The sequence below is a fragment of the Apium graveolens genome, chromosome 11, assembly GCF_009905375.1.
Source record: "Apium graveolens cultivar Ventura chromosome 11, ASM990537v1, whole genome shotgun sequence".
Taxonomy (NCBI): domain Eukaryota; kingdom Viridiplantae; phylum Streptophyta; class Magnoliopsida; order Apiales; family Apiaceae; genus Apium; species Apium graveolens.
This window is the reverse complement of record NC_133657.1, coordinates 24,539,073-24,546,623: the sequence shown is the minus strand read 5'-3', so window position 1 is coordinate 24,546,623 and position 7,551 is coordinate 24,539,073. Positions and strand designations below refer to the sequence as shown.

Below are 7,551 nucleotides of genomic sequence, written 5' to 3'. Positions count from 1 at the left end.
TAAACACCTTCATATTCTGACCAATCATGTCAGAGAAGATAGCCATCATGCATCTCTGAAATGTGGCAGGTGCACCACACAACCCAAAAAAACTCTTCTCAAGGCAAAAGTACGAAACATACACCTGAAGGTAGTCTTTTCCTGATATTATGGAGCGACGCAAATTTGATTATAACCTGAATAGCCATCTAGAAGATAGTAGTACTCATGCCCAGCCAACCTGTAAAGCATCTGATCAATAAAATAAAGAGGAAAGTGATCCTTCCTCGTGGTCTTGTTCAGCTTCCTGTAATCCATGCAAACTCTCCACCCCGTGACTGTTCGAGTAGGAATGAGCTCATTCTTTTCATTAGCAACAACTGTGATGCCTCCTTTCTTCGGCATAAATTGAACTCGGCTCACCCAAGAACTGTCAGAAATAGGATAGATGATCCCTGCATCTAGCCACTTGAGAATTTCCTTCTTCACGACTTCTTTCATGATCAGATTTAGCCTCCTCTGTTGCTCAATAGTCGGCTTGCTTCCTTCCTCTAGCAGAATTTTATGCATGCAATACGAATGGCTTATTCCCTTGATATCTGCTATGGTACATCCAATTTCCGATTTAAACTCTCTCAGAATGGTCAAGAGCTTTTCCTCATCACTACCTGAAAGTTCAGATGCAATAATAACAGGCAAAGTAGATGCATCACCTAAAAAGCATACCTCAAGTGCTCAGGCAATGGTTTAAGCTCGAGTGTAGTAGCTTCCTCGATAGATGGCTTGAGATACCCCTTAGCATTTTTCAGTTATGTCATTCCAAGAGATTCAAAAAGGCATATCCAGCCCTCGCTTCCAAGGAGAAGCATTCAAATACGGGAACCGCTCATCACCTTCATCATCTTCACTATCTGAATTCCCCAGCAAGGCCTTTTTTAAGGTATCAGACCTTAGCATTTGATCAAGTTCTGAAGTAACCACAGAATCTACCAATTCTACTTTTAAGCACTTCTCATTATCAGTAGAGAATTTCATGGCATTCAATATATTGAAAGTCACATCCTGATCCAGCATTCGCATAGTGAGCTCACCCTTCTGCACATCTATCAAGGTTCGACCAATAGCCAAGAATGGTCTTCCTAAAATTATGGGAATCTTTTTATCCTCCTCAAAATAAAGAATTACAAAATCAGCAGAAAAGATGAGCTTGTCCACCTTGACCAAGACATCCTCCACTATGCCTCATGGATATATAATAGAACGATCGGCCATCTGCAAGGACATATAAGTAGACTTTGGATCAGGTAAATCCAACTTCTTGAAGACAGAGAAAGGCATCAGATTGATGCTATCTCCCAAATCACATAAACATTTGTCAAATGACAAGTTTCTGATAATGTAAGGAATAGTGAAGCTTCCAAGATCTTTAAGCTTCGGAGGCAACTTCTGTTGCAGCACAACACCGCATTCCTCCATAAGAGCAACAGTCTCTAAGTCATCGAGCTTCACTTTCCGAGAGAGAATACCTTTCATAAACTTCGCATAGCTAGGCATCTATTTTAGAGCTTCAGCGAAAGGTATGTTAATATGAAGTTTCTTGAAAACTTCCAAAAACTTAGCAAATTGCTTATCCAGCATTTGCTTCTGCAGCCTCTTAGGAAAATAATGTGGAAGATAGAACTATTTCTCCCCTGTATTACCCTCAGGAGTGTGTACAACATCTATCCTCCTTGGTTCCACCTCTCCTTCCTTCTGCACATCTTCTTCAGCCACAACTTCAGGAATTTGAGCTTTTTCTTGGATTGCAACCTTCCCTGACCTCAATATAATTGCTTTAACATGCTCTTTTCCTTCCTTCTTTCCTGGAACTTCTGTGTCACTAGGGAGTGTACCAGGTTGTCGATTCAGTAATGCACTGACAATCTGCCCAATTTGATTCTCCAAGGTCTTGATAGAAATCGCTTGGCTGTTGCACATGAGCCTCAACTCCCCCAATTCAGATTTTTCATTAGATTGTTGCAGTTAGAGTTTTTGTCTTGGTGCATATTGCAGTTGTTCAAAACTAGGAGGGTTATATTGCTTTGCTGAATACTGTTGATAAGGCTGCTGCACCGCATTATGAGTGTTGCTCTAGCTGAAGTTAGGATGATTGCGATTGTTGGGATGGTAGGTGGATGGTACTGGTTGCTGCGACCTCTGAAAGTTGCTCACGAACTGAGCTGATTTACTAGAAATAGCACACTACTCCGTCTCATGCGCACCAGCACAAAGCTCACAGACACTAGTAATCTGATGAACTGCATAATTATCCAAAGAATCCATTTTCATCGTCAAATCCTTAAGCTGAGCAGCTATAGCAGTAGCTGCATCTACCTCCAGAATTCCTGCTACCTTGCCTTGAGTTAGTCTTTGAGAAGGGTTCTGGTATTCATTAGAAGCCATCAGTTCAATCAAATCATAAGCTTCATCGTAGCTCTTAGCCCATAAGGCTCCACCTGATGCTGCATCAAGCATGGGTCTAGAAGTCGCAACCAAACCATTATAAAAGCAGTTTTTAATAATCCAGTAAGGCATCCCATGATGAGGATACTTTTTAAGCATCTCTTTATAACAATCCCAAGCTTCATATAGAGACTCTCCCGATTGCTGCGTAAATTGAGTCAGAGCATTCCTGATTGCAGCTGTCTTCGCCATAGGGAAGAATTTAGTTAGAAACTTCTGAGCAAGATCTTCCCAAGTAGCAATCGAACCAGCTGGTAGAGAGTGTAACCAGTTCTAAGCCTTATCCCTCAGAGAGAATGGGAACAGTCTCAGTTTCACCGCATCCTCAGACACACCATTGAACCTGAAGGTGTCGCAGATCTCTATGAAATCCCTGATGTGCATATTTGGATCTTCCGTTGGAGAACCCCGTAACTGGACTGAATTCTGTACCATCTGAATTATCCCGGGCTTGATCTCAAAGGTATTAGCTGCGATAGCTGGCCTGACAATACTAGACTGAATGTCATTGATCTTTGGTTGAGAATAATCCATCAACGCTTTCGTTGGTGCTGCTGGATCTCCCATTATAATGAGTACCTGAAATATAAACAAGTAAACCGTGAAAGTAAAAAATTCCTAGTCAGTGAACTTTAACGACCACTGATGTCAAGCACATAAACTAAAAATTAATACCGAGTCCTCCGCAGCGGTGCCAAAAACTTGTTGGGAAAAAAACATGTGCTAAATTACACGTAAGTATACGCGTTCGCAAGTAATATAATACTATTTCTAGTTCGATCCCACAAAGACTCTTTTAGGTTAACTTCATGCACTTATGTAACAATGGTATGGTTATTATTCAATGCTAAGATGAATAACAAATTGAGATTGTTTTTAACTAATATATTAACTAACATGCAATAACTAAGAGATTAAAGGGTTTGATTTACTATATGAGACAAACATGGGATTCTAACTTCATTAAATACTTCATTCAATATCCTTGTTGTTCTTAACCTTAGCATGCAATGGTGATGACACTAATCAGATAACACGAAACTAGTAAACGCCAACTTTCATTGCACGAATACCCTACTATTAGACATCCACAAAAGAGATAGAAGCTGAATAGACACCAAGTATGTTGAGACCCAATATGTTTACAGAATTTGACAACACAAAGGTTTAATGCACAAGTTATCTATCATGATTATATAGGGCAAGTAAGATGGTTAAAATTACTTACGAATCATGCATATCAAATACATGAACCTATGCTAGCATGGCAAGTTCTAAACCCATATATTCACTTTCGCTTCAATAGAGATTAACACGCTATCTTATAAGTTCGCGACGCTCATAAGATGAATAAGCACAACCAATACTAGGATATCATACAATCACCACACACTAAGATATCAAAACAAATAACTATTGAAATCCATAAGTAAATCCGTTAGAACCCCACGATAACGATTAGTCCATAACCGAACTCATCATCACCGCGGGTTCCGATGAAAGCATGGTATAATAAACTAAGTCTTTATAAACTGAATAATAATCAAAGTACATAATCAAGAGTATTAGGTTCAACAAACAAGAAAAATAGCATCCAAGATTAAAACTTAAACAAAGAATCACAAGAATAAACTAGATCCTCTTCTCCTTTGTTGTAATTATGCTCCTAGGTCTTCTCGCCGTCTTCTCTTTAGTCTTTGTTGTTAAAAACCTCTTTAGAGAGTCTTTTTATAGCAGTCCATTCAATACAGAAGTCCAGCAATTCCATCTTCTAATCAAAAACATTATTCCTGGAAAATGACCCGGCGCGGGCGCACGCTATCCCAGCGCGGGCGCGCTGTATCTTTGACAAACTGGCGCGGGCACGCGCTAACACAGTTCGGGCGTGCTAACCTACTAGAAAAAATTCTGAACTTTTTTTTGCTGGTTTTTTATGGCTATCAACGAGCATTCATCCAAGACACCTTCCTAACACCATTCCAAACATAAAAATATTGTAAAACCCTTCCTGCTTCCGACTATGCCCTGAAATGCAAAACACTACAAAAACACATCAAATACACAAATAACTTGAGTACAAAACACCAATTCGAGCCTTTATAGGACATTCTAAGTGGATATAAATGCCATTTAACAAATATTCAAGTATTCAAAACACAAAGTAAATAAACAAGGATGTTTAAAACTTTCTGGTAGATTGTTGTTCCCACTAGAGATATATATAAATGTAGAAGATCTTTGTGATGCAAAAGCACACAGCTGCTTACAAGAGTTTTTACAAACTTAAACTTGAGAGTTCTAAAAGATACAACTTACAAATGATCTCTTGTTCTTGCTTGTTTTGACTGTGTTAATTGATAATTAACTCTTTGCTACACTTGGTTTATATATAACCAAGTTACATGTATAGTAAGAGAAAACATAAGTCTATTATCTAGGTCTAATCACATGTTTCTTCATTTCTCTGTCCAATGCAATCCAGATAAATATGGTATCTTTGAACGTCCCTATTTTATTTGAAAATGGAAATGCTTCTTGATTTTCATAATCCTGATTACAGGCTGCCACATTCCTTTTGTATACAATCAACCCATGTGACTGTCAAGTCACTATCAACTCCTATTTGAATTTGTTATCCGTCGAGACTCTGTTAGTTATCCGTCGAGACTCTGTTGATTATCCGTCGAGACTCATTTGGATCATCCGTTGATTGGAACTCGGGTCATCCATCGAAGCCTTATAGAAACATCCGTTGAAAGAATTTCCATAGCAGTTGACTCAATTTCATTTATGCAAGATTACAAGGCATCTAATATTTACAATTAGCCAACCTATTTTGCATATCATTCTTGTAGCCAACATGACTTATGTAAAAACCCGAATTTTTGACATCGGTAAAAGTCCCTTATAAATAGTAACCTTGCGGTTTAATAAAAACCTTTACGACCACACGATATACGAGTTTTTAATTTAAGATTTTGAGTTAATATTATGATTATACGTACCAAATGAGTGTATGTAAAAGCCATTCGTTTTCGGAGGAAACGAAGTTTGTAAAACGACCTTATCTTACGGACTATCGAGAAATACGAGAATCACATTACGATTAAGAATTTAGAATTCTATGAATTAAAATCCAAGTACAAGGTTTCAAAGCATAAAGGATTTATAAGAAATAATTTACCCCACGAATCGCTTACGAAGATTAATTATGAAAATAAATAAGCGACCAAGCGAATACGTAAGCGAACAAATAAACAAACCAAGACCATGCAAATTTCATGCAAATATAATGAAAATAAATTAGCAATAAATTAATCAAGCTAGCTGATCAATTTAAATCTAGTAAAAGACAACATTTCTTAAAATAATGATTCATGTTTTTAATGATTAAAGAGCTAGAAAACTTGGTGTGTAAGCTATGAAATAGGATTTAAAAATTGAAGATTCTTGAGGAATAAGCATTACATACATAAAACAAATATCATAAATACCCAACTCTTCCAAGACAAGGCAAGCAATTCTCTCTCTCTCTCTCCAAAAAACACCATGTCGATTTCAAGAACACCAAGGAAAGAAAAAATCAAATATCATGTTATACTCATTCAAAAATCACCAACTTTTAATCAAAACTTCCACATATCATGTACAAGGTACGTTCAAAATTTCATGTCCATTGGATTAGTATAGCATAGTCAAATCCTTACTCAAAATTGGTGATGAATAGTAACTCCAAAAATCTCTTTTTGTTTCCTTATTTTTCATGACATGATTTAGGATCCTTAAGCACAACCAATCCCTCTCAGGGTTCAACCATCAAGAATAGAACCTCCCAAGATACGAAGAAAGGTATAAACATTCATCCAAACTTTGTTTAAGTTTTAAGTTTCAAGAAAATCAAGTATCTTGGATGTAAGTATGGTTTTGATGATTGATTTGATATTTTCTTGATGTTTAGTTAGTTAGTTATTAATGTTGATGTTTTTGCCTCAAGAACATGATGTTCTTGAGAGGAGTAAGTGTTAAAATGTTGGTATAATTATTGATGGTGGTTGATTAATGATTTAGAGTGAAAACGAAACCGGAGTCGCGAGCGTAACATTGATAAAATGAGAAAAACGTAACCATTAGTTTTCTGCAAAAATACAAAATATATAAACAGTGATTTCTTGAAAAGTCAGACCTAAAAATGATAGAGCCTTTTGTAAGGATCATTTAGGTGCTTGAATCGCTTGATTTCGATTTACGGTTCAAAAGTTAAGTCCGTTTTAGTGAAAACGATTTACGCGATAAAAACTGCTAGGAATTATGAATTTTGGAAATAGAAATAATCGACTTAGGAATATTCAAAAATCATGAAATTTTTACAGAAAGTACTAAATAGAGTTTATTAACGGTCATAAAAATTTCAAGTAAAACTATTGATTTTTCAATTTTATAAAAATGTCGGAGCCGAGGTCGCGAAGAGTAAGAAGCCCAAACTCAACCCACTTCCATTAAACTGCCTTTTCGGGATTTTCACCCATGTTACCAGAAAATTATTTTGAAATAATTTGTTCTAAATTTTGTCTATATTGCGCACGCGAAAACGGTGCATCAACTGAGTTAACGGGTTGAGAGAAATCAACGTTTTAGTGAAAACAGTATGAATAGTAAAATTATGTAGTTGACCGAACTTTTAAAGTACTTTTCACCGATTTAAAATCATTTTATCATAATGAAACTTTTATGATAAATAATAAAATAAATCAAGAAGTTTCTAGAGGTGGTTTTGTATTAAAATATTAATATTTCAATTTATTAAAAATATTAGAGTGCGAGTCGCATAATAGTAATATTCGGTAAAGTCAACTCTAGAAGACTACTTTGACCGTCCGTTTCGACCAATGATTGATACTTATTTCGAGTCGGTCGAATATTAAAAATTATGAAGTATTGTACTTATTAGAAATATAAGTTGGTGGTGGGATTATGAATACTGATTAAGATTATGATATTTGCTGATTAGAAAACCCGGAACGAGAGGAAGTCGGGAAACGTATCTTGGACTCCAGACAAGTTTTCAAACCA

At 36.4% G+C, this 7,551-nt stretch overlaps 1 non-coding gene across 1 annotated transcript; it reads left to right on the top strand.

Annotated features, from left to right (window-relative positions):
- The first annotated feature begins 2,551 nt into the window (after positions 1 to 2,551).
- Positions 2,552 to 2,658, top strand: LOC141698805 (small nucleolar RNA R71). Its single transcript, XR_012565307.1, has one exon. It is a non-coding gene; the product is annotated as a small nucleolar RNA R71 (small nucleolar RNA).
- The last annotated feature ends 4,893 nt before the right edge of the window (positions 2,659 to 7,551 follow it).